General features: G+C 37.1%; 1 long non-coding RNA gene across 1 annotated transcript; it reads right to left on the reverse strand.

The window, feature by feature from the left end:
* Window positions 1-1360: 1360 nt before the first annotated feature.
* On the reverse strand, window positions 1361-6744 carry LOC147762809 (uncharacterized). The gene is made up of 2 exons (XR_015333590.1): window positions 6349-6744; window positions 1361-4087 (listed from the first exon to the last, which is right to left on the reverse strand). It is a non-coding gene; the product is annotated as an uncharacterized LOC147762809 (long non-coding RNA).
* Window positions 6745-14079: the final 7335 nt, after the last annotated feature.

Below are 14079 nucleotides of genomic sequence, written 5' to 3' on the forward strand. Positions count from 1 at the left end.
CTCTTGTTAAACCGATGGACGAGGCAGAGAGTCCCCCATTCATTTGTACAGGTAAGCCTCGTCTTAGATTTTGACCTACTTAGGTCTGGCTAACCCTAACCATTGTAACTAATGGAGAGCGGACTTTCTGTTACACAGACCCTCAGTTTTGTTACACCGGTCCTTGATAATGATTTGATAGCCCTAGCGCTATTTAGCTCGATATCCATTCCGTTGATTTTGTAGTCTGTTCAGACTTTTCGTAGAACAGAATCAATGTCAGATAGACGTAGCACTTAGGCTTTTGAAACGTTTAAACTAGAAATAATTCGTCTTTTATTCTTCTGAGGTTTAAAGAAATCTTGCGCATTGTATGAAGAAAAAGCAATTTATTTCTATGAACTAGTGAGGTTGCTACCTGAAAAAACAAGAAATTAACAATAAATGAAAGACGAGATATTTGCAATCTTATCTGAAAGTCAGGAAGTTAAAAAGGGGCGTCTTCAGGCGTCTTCATTAAAAGGGTAAGCGAAGAAGTGGAAATTATGGTTCCCGTCGATGAGTACGAGAAACTTATAATATTTATTAATGTTGTTTGGTATGGAGACAAACGGAAAATTACCTGTTTAAAATGAACACGAGATGTTTAACGATGCATGGCTATTATACTTAAAATTTCAAAAAGTATGTTCAACAAATGAAAAATGATATGTTTTCAACCAGGGATATGAAGACCGTATCTCATTTACAACTAATCAAATGTTGAAAAGTGTTAACAAAGCCATTAAGTGTTAGTAATACCGCAAGGGACGCCTTCAGGCAAAAGCACGTGCCTAATGAGTCTAATGACCCATCTTACCAAAAGGAGGTAATTTTTGCACGCAAACCTTAAAGAGAGAGAAATAAGAGGATATCCACCAAAGAACCTTGAAGTTACTAAATTCTGCAGACATTGGTGAATCAGTGAAATATGAAATGGAATCACATATCAGTAAAGATGACAGTCAAGATCCTCAAAGCAGATACCACTAACTCTAGCCATGGTTGAAATCCATTATTATTCGAATTAAAGAAAATTACATGAAATGCTGCAAAAAGATATCTTATTCTCACCAGGTAAGATATACTACAAAGATGGCAACCACTACTGGTGACAAAATTATTTCAAACAAAATGCATTATTCAATCAATTTTATTTTCATAGCTATATCCGGCGTTAAGTTAGACATCTTTTAGTCATTGTTAAACATGAAAAATGGAATTCTGTGAATCTTCCAATGTAATCATTGGATCGTTAAATTGGACATGACAACAGAATTTGCGCAGTGTGGTTTGTTTCGAGTGCAAGGAAATTAATTGAAAAGACTGACGAAACAAACGATTTGACAAGGTGACGTTTTACTTTATGAGTATATTATTTAAAAGTATCAAACCATTGGATACTGCTTAAATATCAACTGACAATAAACAAATTGTTGAAGATGGAAATGTTTAAATTCCTACATATTAAAACCTTTAGAACAAATAAAGTAACCATAGAGTCAGTTGCTGTAAGTCTTTCAAACTAGCTTGCTACTGGTCTTTGTTTTTATAAACCGCGTTCTCGCAAATGCATAACACAGAGGAAGCCAGCATCACCTGTAGATCTAAAAACTAATCAATAACTCACAGCTCACAGATAAGAACCATACAACGACTAAACATGCCCAGTTGGACTAAGCAAACTAACGTAATATACACCGGGAAGTCTAGCGATTTTCTCTTCGATTTTCTATTTAACGCTGCTCTAAATAAATTGGCAGAAATTGCACGCAGAGGTGGCGAATTATGGTAATACCTGTTGTTAAACTGCGCCCCATTCACTGCATTACTCCGTGTTAATTTGCTTTGGTACATGCGATCAATTTAATGTTTAGATCTGCGTTAAATCTAGCAGATCAACTTATCATTTATGATCAACAGAAGGTTACCTTTAAATGTCAAAATCTCTTTGATACCTAATGTTTCATAGATTTTTTCGTGTGGTTTGTCATTGTCAGCATCATCCCTTGCGTGGAACAAGATAATTTAATAGCACCTAATGATCCCTTATACTAGTCCTATAGTGCGATATTTGGTGTTTTCTAAGACTGAGTTCCCACAAATTTAGATCGATCCATCTGGATCGACCTAATTCCCTGGGGGTTCACGCTAAATTGCTGTCAGTTTCCGGGAGCCGAGCGCGCACAGAAGTTAATTACCCCCTTACAGCTTTTAGTAGGCGGGACAGACATTTAAGCCAGCTAAGCTGACAGCAATCTAGTGAGACTCCCCAGAGGGATAGATCGATCTAAATATCTGTGGAAATGGTCTCTTAGAAGGCTTGAGAGTGACAAATAACGCCAGTGATGTACATCAATTTCAAATTTCAAAACTGTCAAAAAAAAAAAAAAAAAAAAAAAACTGGATCATACTTTGACTAAAGTATTGACTAAACTATGGCGAGTGAACAATCAACTATTTATGTGACTTCTACCAAGGTGGAATTAACGTAGACAGGACCTTTTGAATAATAAAAAAATGCTTTCAGACATGGCTTTAAGATCCCGCGGGTAACTAGTTCTGAGACCTGGGGTTTAACCAGGCTTTTATCACAAAAAGTGCAAATAACTTTTGTTCGACCGCGTTCAGATTCAAACATCGTACCAGGTGGATCGATCCGGCTCTGCGGTGGATTCTCGCTGAAGTGCATTCAGTGTAATCAGCTTTATTACCTGACAAGCCACCCTGAGTAGCTAGTTAATTAGTTAATTACCCCCTAGCAACTCGAGGAGGGTTGTCAGGCATTTAAGCTGATTACAGTAACCATCTTTGATCCACTCTATCGACGTCATTTTTGTTCTGCTCAGTGGCTTGATGACAGATTCAATGTGCATTACATTTCAAGGTAACCTATTACCCGAAAATGGCAACGTTCGTGCGGCAGGTTTCTTTCACCCGTCTTGGGAAAAATATTCATTCCAAAGTTAACTAAAAAAAAAAGGCAAATCCCTTTTATCTTCCAATGTCTTAAGACTGTGGTTTGACCTTTGGCTGAACAGTAGTGTCATAAACATCTCCGTGTTAAGTGGTATTTCTTGTACAGCGTTTCTTATTTTTAAATACATGCCTTTTAAGTGGTTATCAACTACGACATAAGAAATCCTCTCATTTCACTTAAAGATTGCCACACATTTCCATGTATAAAGAAACATAATTAACATTTATCTTCATGTGCAAACCCTAATGTTCAGTCTGTTTGAATTCCGTTTGTGGGTGATTCCAATGTGTTGTAGTATCAGCCTCCTTCCAGATCGTGAAAAGTGAAAAAATAACTGTACTGAAATTGAGGGTACTTGACAGAAAGCTGTCATGTTATGTTGCAAAAATTTGTTCATAAGTGTTGGTTCGCAAGTCGTTTCATTCAAATTTCTACTTCCAAGAATCTTTAAAACCTATTTATCGTGTATAGAAAACTGTCCTGTACTTACAATTTCATATTCAGAATCCCTTTCTAATAACCAGTGCTTAATTTTTACCGTGTCAATTGGCATAGTTGTGAAACCAACAAAAAATTTGATTCCGGTTTTTTTGTCGAATACCCAAGCATTCGATGCATGGTGCTGTAGTTACATACCCAGATTCTTATTTTGAAAATTGTTGCTGTTGTTGTTCATATAATTTGTTGTTGCTAGGCCTACATTAATTCCAAATCGTCCACCAATGACCTAACCCTTGTCGCCTGCTGACCGCTATCTGAGGCTCTCCTGGTTGCAGCTGTAAGCCTTTCTTCACTTATGGTAGGAATCGACTCGGAACATTGCCGCCTTGGCTTTTGCTTCGATGTCACATTACTAAAACCACCTGTTGCTCCCTCAGCATTGGTTTTATTTTGCAGAACTGTTTGCGTCGACGACGACGAAGATGATTCCGGAAAATTATCTTCCTTTGTTTCCTTTAGCTGAATTTCTTTAGCGTTGAAGTATTTGTTTCCCGAAGTCATCTTAGGTTTCTATGTAGAATTTCAAGTTGTTTCTACCTAGTGTTTTCAGTGTTCACGCCGAGATTTGGTTCTTCACTTTATGCTCCACTGCAAAGTAAAAACAGTTGGATTCATTACACTATTCTAGACCCAAGCCTCACATATACTCATATCCCTTATTCAAATTCAAAGAATTGCTTTACAAGCTTAAAACAACCTTACCAATAGGAGGCCAGAGATACTCAGAAGAAAAGACGTCTTTTTTTCTGACCCTGGCCCTAGGTGAAAAAATGAGCTGAAAATCGATGCCTTTCTTCCTTTGAGATCACGAAATATCTGTCTAGGTTCATGTGCGTCACGAGCTGCTTCTAAAAGCTATTAAAAGACTGCTCAAAGCGTGACTATTCGCGAGAGATATTCCCTCATCTTTTGAACTATTGCGTGTACCCACGTGCGTGGTCAAGGGCCTCTAGTTAATGTGTTTTATGTAGAACATGGCAGACTGTCGTCATAATATGTGTGCAGAGCAGGAACCCGTAGATCAACCGAATTGGACTACCAGATTGCAGAGATCCTAACGAGCCAAAAGCAATTTGGTCGTCTGCTGAAGACTGTTATGCCAATTCAAACACGTCTCATCCCTGATAGCATAGGACATCTACCACCATTATCTCTTATTTCTTAGCTAGAATGCAGTTTGCAGGCAGTTACATGTGTATGTGACTTTTTATATGGCTCCCATACTTATAACGTTATGTCATTACCATCTTTTAGAGTATTTTGGCAAAAATCATTTTCATGGCAGTCGCCTATGGGGACTAACTAGTCCGAGGGTCAAATATGGTGACCCACTACAAAGCTTGCCGTCTAATCCGCTAATGGACACTAAATAGATATCCCTCTGGGAAGTATTCAAGTGGGTCGGCCATATTTGACCCTTGGACTTGTTAGTCCCTTTATTCTTAATGGGGTCTATCATTAATGGTTTATTGCTGCGTTCTCTAGTAACACGTCGGCAGAGACACGTAATATGATGCCAATAGGATTAATAAATCCACCCATTTAATTACACTTAAATTTTTTTACCATTTATCGTAACTGTAGCACCTGCACAGCCTATTGAACATACCTAAAAATTTATTTATATTAATTTCTTTTAATCAGTTACATTATTGATGTGTATCGCATTAAAACAAATATCTTTAAGATGGGGTTTCTATCATATCTGCATAACCAGTGTGCCTCAATTAGCTATTGGCTATTTTTGTCAGGTATAAATATGTAAAAAGTTCGACAGCTGCTCATTCTTCGGAACTTTACAGGGAAGTATAACCAAAGGACATATTACCTAAGGTTTTGACTAAATAGCCTTGGGACAATATTTTTGGGGGAGTATTGAGTACCACAATGGTATAGCAAGACCTACTGAGCCGAACCTTACATATGCTAGAGGCAATGCCTTGTTTTTGAGTAGATTAAGTTTTTATTTTATTTTGATTGGATATTTTTGAGTTATCAGAAACGTAAATCATCCGCTTCAAAATTTGATGCGGAAACTGGGATTAATGCCTGTTGACATTTTCGTTTATCTCAATGGTACAATTGTCATGTGTGTATGCTGTATGTACGCCATACCAAGTAATATAGACAATAGGGTAAAAAGATATAAAGGAGCCTTCTTTTGATGGTTTGTACTTTTAAAGTGACAATAATACCATTCTTTCACGGATTTGGAATCCACGACAAACACCAAATACACGATGACAATTAATATACATGAATAAGTCTTATTTTATACAAACATAAAGTCACATATGGCTTGGGTAAAAATAATATCCACCATTATTACCACACTGTATGGTTTATTGATTTGACATCTAAAAATGTCATGGCGCAAACATTAAAAGATAAATAAACAAACAAAACAGATGAAATAAAATTAAAGGGCCTATAAATAAATAAATAAATGCTAAATTAAAAATATATTTATATCAAAATGAATCTACAACTGAATTCACCTTGCGTGCTTTTACTTTATATGATTTCCAGAAATAATATCAAAAGTAATGTAGGCAAATAACGCATGGCAATAAAACAACATAGGAAAAGCGCAGTTAATTATCCTAAAAATCAATAGGATTACGACGCGTACCTCAAAAGCACAAAGATAACGCGATTGCTTGCATGTAAGGGCTATGATATATGTAGTTGAATTCTGCTCACCTGGCATTGTCATCACATGGCGTTTTTTGTATAGAAGTTCCTCATATTCTGAGGTGCATAAGATGATGATACACCTACCTCTAAAATACATTGCACAATATTCCTGAAACGAATGGTTTTCCATAGATTCGTATAGAACAGCTTACCTTACTGGACCATTACACTGGGTTAGAATGGAGGCTTAATATACTACATGTAGTTGCCTCTTGCAATTAGTCACCGCAGAGTTTAAGAGCCCGAATATTAACCCTCTTTTAGACCCTCTTTTACCCCCAGTGTCAGAGGGCGAATGCTTACTCGAATCCTGAATTTCAGTGTGCGGAGATTTTAAAATCATCTCTTCCACCAGTGCTATCTTTCCATTGCCTTTTTTTAGCTACTTGGTGCCCAGAGAGGCTTTCGCAATGAAACACTGAATAAATCATTATGGCCTGCGCACGTAGGTCTATCTTGTGCATTTATTTCACTGGGGAAGACGGCGTCGAAGGTCTCAAATCACATCAATTGCGTCCCCGGTTAAAATGATTGATCGATCAACCTACAGCCTGCTACATGTACCTTGAAAAATATATCTGCCTTACCTGTAGATAGGTGATGGCTTTCGTTGACCTATAAGCTGGTATGCCTACAGTTTCAATCAAATTTGGGGGCGAATCGCCAATTGTGAATAGAGACACAAAAAGAGCGATTATACTACGATGGTTAAACTACATTTCATATTGAATCAACCTGTGTTTTTGCCAGACTCAATCAAATAATTCCGATATCTTCCTCTATTAGCAAATGAAAAATTAAACATCGTTTTTAAGTCAATGGTTACCATCAGGTGCAAGCATATACATATCGGTATTACATTTGGAGACAAGCTTGTTACAAAGCTGTTCCCATGAAAGAAATATGAGATGGAACCACTCCAGTCTTATATTAATGAATAGCACTTAGGTATTGAAAAGGCGTGAACAGCTGGACCAGCTGAGACAAGCAAATTGTTTTGTACAAAAAAACCTCTTAATGCAATGTTGATTTCTGTTTTTGTCTGCAAAGTCACGGCGATACAATGTTGATTTCGCTGGCATAGAAAGCTACTTTGTAAGCTGTTATGGCACAAGCGCAGTAAAACAGAAAAATAAATCGATCACTAATTTCCCCCCAATATTGCTGCAAGGATAGCATCCTGACAGATGCCTGGTGAAAAAATTAATAAGAAACAGGCTTGTGCAAATGATGGCCTTTTAACACAACTAGAACATAGCCACCGGAATCATATCTGTTTAACATGCAGCCCAGCCTAGAAGTTTTGAAAAATGACAGAATAAACCACCCCGGTCCTAGGTATCCGGACACGTCCCCTGAGACCATCCTTCTCAGTGAATACCTTTGGGAGAAATTCCGTCTGTATAAAGCTTGGTTCAGGGGACACACTCAATGCTCTGTGTGATGTTCATAAGGTTACGTATCAGCGAGAAGCCAAAGCTTGATCGTTTTATTTATGAAATAGATTATTGATCACATAGTTGACTGACAGAGAAGGTGGTCGTTTGAGATAAAGGATGCACAAAGGGTTTTGGCTCTATGGTGGACAGCGGGTATTGGCCCACACCTACATTACTAAGACCACACACGGATTTTTTTTTTCAAAATGTACAATCAATGAATTTTCATGGGGTAATCAACATTTTTGCATTTCATTGATTATCATTTTTAAAGCGAGTTCAAAAATTCTGAGATACCCTATAAAATTTGTTTTAAGACCATTATTTTCCCTAACTTTGTTTTAAGCGGGGCACGCCGTAACATTAAATTTTTCATCAATATTACATGCATTTTAATTTGTATTCAATAAAAACTACCAATTAGATTAAAATCTCGTGGATGCGTATTTTCTGCTTTGAGACATTGGCAACTCCTGGTCACTTATGGACGTAAACACACAACCTCAATCTCCTTATTTGAGATAATTACAACTTGAAGTTTTCTATTGTATTTGAAGACAACGCCTGTCAAGTTCGCGAAAGCAAATAGCATCCTTTTCACTTAATGACAGAGTATTATATCTATATCTATATAGTCCGACCTCTTACATTTTCCATGTGATCGCCATCCGACACGTACTAATAAGCGACTAAAGTTGAATTTAATGGAGAATCTTGTAAGGTATAGAATGCTAAAAATTGTAAAAAGCTACTTAAACGCAAGCTTGATCAATGCTTTGGACCAGGCTTTACCTTGGTGTTAAAGTTAAAGCTCCGGAAATAGAAAAAAATCCTCTTTTTGTCAAAATATATACATCGCACCTAAATGTGTTCAATGTTTCTTTTTAAAAATATTTTGTTTAATGTCTGTTCATGCACTTGTCATGTAGTTCAGTTAGATAATCGCCCTTTATCAAAATATGCAATTTTAAGGTAAAAAGGTCAAAGGTAAAATTGCAATGACATTGTTTTCTGACAATTTCCGAGACACGCGATAAGCAAGATAAGTAAATAAAGTGCCTTATTATTGAACATTGTCTCGCTGTCGGCAAAACTGATAATTGGAAACCTGATAATTTAATGACTTCCGAGAAATGGCTTTGACATTAAAGCAAAGTCAGAAGAGAAAATGACGTGATATTTGAGATGAATACCGATGATAAGCATAAGAATTTAACCATTCGAGCTAAATTTATCAAAGGACAAAGACTCTGAGAGAGAAACTATTTGCGCCCTTTGTTTTGCTTTGGTTCTCTTTCATATATATATATATATATATATATATATATATATATATATATATATATATATATATATATATATACTAAAAAAAAAAGAAAAAATGTACAGTAGGCCCAAATTTGTATAACGTACCTAATTCCAAATGAAGCTTTAAACTCAAACCTACATTCCCATAGGTTTTCGTTTCTTTGAGGGGATTGTGAAAATCAGGAAAGCACAAAAGTAGACACTAAAAAAGATCGTTAATGGAATTTTGCTGGGAAAGAAATAAATACTAGGCTCTATCGAACATTCTCTAAAACTAACCGTCTATAACACTGTCGAGTTCCAAAAATCGAAAATATCTCAATAACAAATTTGATAAGACCAGTATTATTCATTTTTATTCAAGCTCAAAATTGCATTCAAAAATTGTAGATCCCATGAAGAGTAGTAATTTCATTGCTTCAAAAGATGAATGATACCACCGAGACACAGTCAACGGCTTACCAAATATAAGTGAAATTGCAGGATTTGTGTGAAAAAAGAAAGTAAGAAAGAAAGAAAAATACCACAGACAGTCCCTTTGCAGACTTCAAAAGCCCCGCGGCGCACGTGGTGCTAAATAAGCGTTATTTTCTGAAACTTTGTACGTCTGGTTATTTTCGCCCACCAACTAATTGTGGCAATCGGTAGTGACACGGTTCTCAGAAGAGAGATCACCTTTAATGGAGATGAGAGATGACTTTCTAATAGTGTTAACACTGACCTTTTTTGTCCTCAAGGCCACGATCTACTCGTGTAAGCATTACCTTTTCTTGTCCGAAATGTAGATGGATTACAACACATCTTTTTCATTTTTTTCTCAAAGACATAACATAGATTCTGAACATCAGTTTACTTTCCGTCACAATTTATCGCGTCAGTTCCTGACAATACGAGAAAAATATACAAATACAACCTCGAAACTGGAGGTCGAGAGTGATTTGCAAGGTTTAAAGGAGTAAAGTAGGCGCCTCGCCCCGTCAAATGAAACCAAGTTTTCATCGATTACAAGGGATTCTCTCGGCTTCTCAGACACATAGGGCAAATGAGACAAGAAAAACGGATACAGATGCAAATCGATAAAAATTTAAAGCTTCCTGGTATATTAGCCTGAGTTTCAGACCCGACGTGGAGCGGCTTCTTTATTTCCAAATTAACACGCCAACTTACGTGTGGCACAATAATATACTGTAACAGGTACAGAGCTTGCTAACGCTACGATTTGGTGAACCTTTCGATGCACACTAAAATCGGGGCATAAGTAAGCTGGTAACCGTGCTAAATTTCAAGCGCACACTTGAGGCAAAGAAAGCTTAGATGAGAAGGTACTCGGCGCACATATTATTTTACGTGTACTGTGTGTAAAAGAGACAAAATGCCAAAATTATCAATAGACTCAACGTACATCTGTCTTAGGAGTTCACACCCCCCCCCCTTATAGAGATAGGAAAATGTCACTTGCGCGCGCCTCAGCACTGAAGTTCGGGGTTTCGATAACGATGACAAAACGACAGACATTTGTAAGGAAGCATTTTGATGAACACCAGGGATTGCCAAGATGGATAAGGAAAGCTGATATGTTTAAGAGTCGATAATCGTCTTGAATGTCCTCATATATCAATAAGGCAATCAGAAAAGGGTAACGTTTAACACAATCTGATAATGAAATGTGCTAGTGATTAATTCTCTTTCACTTTTGCGTTTCGCCTTATCTGGAAAGGTCGTGTGAGGTCTAGAAAATTAATACAAATAATAACGATACGTAGATGAAGCAAATAAATAAGTAAATGAAAATAATAAACAAAATTAACTTATTTTCCTGGGGTCTTCAATAAATAGTGCTCACCGACCATCATTTCATCTAATTCTAAAAAGTAAATAAACGAGTAGATAAATAAATAAATAAATAAATAAATACTGGTCTCTTTACTTTGGTGAACAGTTATTCATTTTTCTTGCATTTTACTTCATGTAGAATATCAGTTTTGAGTATTACAGTTAAGGCTGCCCAACAGTAATATCATCCACACTTTAACAGAAATAAGTAAGAATGTTGAAGACAATGGAAATCGTGTATGCATTCCCTATAAGTAAAATTCATTGGTCTTTTGAGAAACCTATCAAACACTGAAAACTATGGATTGGTCTTTCATTAAACTTTAAGTAAAAGACCTATATGACTACCAATGTGTTACGAAAGGTATGAAATGGTATTCAAGGAGAATATACAGTATGTATAAAGCACTTTAAGGATTGAATTCTACACAAAAAACACTCTCACATCCGGTAAACTATCTACAGTGTAAGTAAACAAGGTCTACTTCAAATTCAACGTCCAACCTGTAAAAACGAGGAAATAAACTTCGCTTTTGGTGGTACAACCTGCGTTTATATAACATACCTTTTCAACGGCGAAAGCTGAGTGAAGAAGACCGGATCTGGAGCCCACAAAATGGGTTACGACAAGACAAACGCGGACATGCCGAATAAGATTGTTTGTCAACAGCTGTGGTCAGATCCAATGTAGCAGATAATTATACCTGTGTTATATAGTGACAGACGTAAACGTTACCATGGATACGTCAGTATCCACTTCTATTCTGACAACAGTTAACCGGTACAAGTGTTCGCTGTCAGAAAGGAGAATAGCATAAGAAATTGAATTTGTCACCAAAGCCTTATACATTTTAATGAACACGCTTAAGTCTAGGAATAAAATCACGTCAAGCTGTGTATTTGATGTATAAAATCATTTTGATAAGTTAAAGCAGCTGAGTGATATGAAGTCCGTGCAGTTTCTAGAATCAGGCACAAGCTATATACTGTACATCATTTAGAACAAAATTTTAACTTTTAACTTTCTACGCGAAGCCTATTAAACTAGTTTAGACTTATTATTTGATTATTATCTGCAGACTACACGCATGGATTTCTATCTGAACACCGAAGATGATCAGATAGCTTCCAAAGTATTGGGTGTAAACGAGGAAAAGCTGCTATGGCAAAACTGAAAATGGAAAATCGATGAGCCTGGAACTCAAGGTGGCAATATATCGGCTAGTTTGTCTTTTTTTTTATTTTGGCAGACTGTCCACTGACAAATAGATCCATCAGTCAACGTATGTTATTACTCCTGGGGTTAATCATTTCACTTCACTGACTTGAAAACAATTAGGGAAGGATTCATGGAGAATAAAAGCATCAGGCAACTGTGAATTGAATAAGAGATGCAATGTGTGTATTGAATTGTGTACGCTGTGGCTTTTTATCGTGTTACTAAAATTCTGGTAGAAAAGTATTTAGCTGTAAACAAATGGAAATACTCGTTAACTGTAATTTAAGAAACATGATACACTATTGAGGTCATTTTGAGGTTTTTATTTTGCATTTCAAAAGGGATTTTAAAAAAGTTTCCATGCTGAAATCATAAAATGTGAAGCCCCTGCAAACGATCAGTACAGAGGGCGAATCACAACCACAGTTAGTGCTAGCACTCACCATTTCACAAGTTCAACAGACGAACTACTATTCATTGTCTATTTGTGAGTTTTTATCCATCCTTTTTCCCATGAACTTCTTTGCCCTAAATGTTTCTTGCATTTAATGCGCTTCTTTCCCTCTGCCAGCCATTTCCAATACTACTGCCAGAGCTATAAAACATTTCTCTTTCCGCTTAAATAATAATTTTATTTTAAAGTAATATAGATAATTGGGAATAACCTTAGTTCTTCCTACGTTTCACGACTAAGCGTAAAATCAAGCAGGATTTCGCCAGGATATGGAGGAGAGTGTAATCAGAAATAATGGCAGACTAGCGAGTGCTACGAGGCAACGAATAAAAGCTGGCAGAATTTATCCAAGGATTTTTTCCTGAGTGTTATCTCTTAGATTTTGCAGTCTGCGATGCACATGCAACAGTGCGAATTCACCGTTTTGCGCCGCTTAATTGAAAGTTAATTCCACCTCACACGCACGCTCGCTCGTTTTCTACGCTCGTATGACGTCACACAGTGCCGACAGCCTCGTTTTAGGCCATCTCGTATGATTCCCTACTCAAAGCGCCGACGCTGCGATGGTGGATCCAAGATTTTGCATTGACTAAAAATATTGCTCGAAAGGTTTAAAACAGCAGACGGGGTTATTCCGTCGTAATTATGTGAAGGGCACAAGGATGAGAAAAGTGGTTGGTTTTGTCTTGTTTCGAACAAGAGAGAGCTTTCTCCTAAGCTGAATGGGTGGGGGGAGGGAGAACGTGCAGGCGGTATTCACCCTGGATTCGCCATTGTCATGTACATTAGAATGTCCGTACGCTACCTACTACTAAGTTTAGAACTCGTCTGTTTCTAAGCTTGATGCAAACAGTAATTCAACTATAACATTCCATTGATTTTCTAATCCGGAATGAAACAACGTTAATATCCTCCTCACATGCATGAATAGTCTACAAATGCATGGACATACAAAAACAGTTCCTATTCCTAAGCCAGGAAAATCCCTATGAAATTGATTCTACAAATGAACAAATACGTGGCATAGCCCACAAATGAATATACAAAGCATTGTAATATTTGCCAGTTGAGCGTCGGCGATCTCAACCCTAGGTACCTACGAATATGGCTATTAAAACGCAGAATTTTAATTTCAACCGCAAAAAGAAAATGTGTGCATAAGTGGTTAAACACTCGCACGCGCACGCATGTGTGTGCGTTAACCAAGCACAGGAATCTAATATTATTGGTAAACTAATTAAAATGCCAATAGACGGTGACGTCATCATACCTTAATACTCACCCAGCCTGGCCCGGTTGAACCAAAATCTTCTGCTTTAAAGGTAAATACTGAAGACGCCGCCCCTATATCCTAAGATGCAATGTGCACGTTTGTCGGCAGACAGATTAGCATGCTAATCAATAACAGGTGTCGACGCTTTCCTCGATTGATCTCTGCACTACACCCCAACTACTTATAAAGCCTACTTAGTATCGACAATAATTCTCTACGGTAAAACAAATGTTTTGATTTCCGGGTACCAAAAAAATCAATAGAAAACCAAAGTGGCAAACATTAATGGCAGATTCCTAGATTATTTGGAGCTAATCATGATGGCAATAATGGCGCCGAAAAACAGAGCCGATTATT

The sequence above is a fragment of the Lingula anatina genome, chromosome 3, assembly GCF_051362555.1.
Source record: "Lingula anatina isolate TDL-2025a chromosome 3, LinAna3.0, whole genome shotgun sequence".
Classification (NCBI taxonomy): domain Eukaryota; kingdom Metazoa; phylum Brachiopoda; class Lingulata; order Lingulida; family Lingulidae; genus Lingula; species Lingula anatina.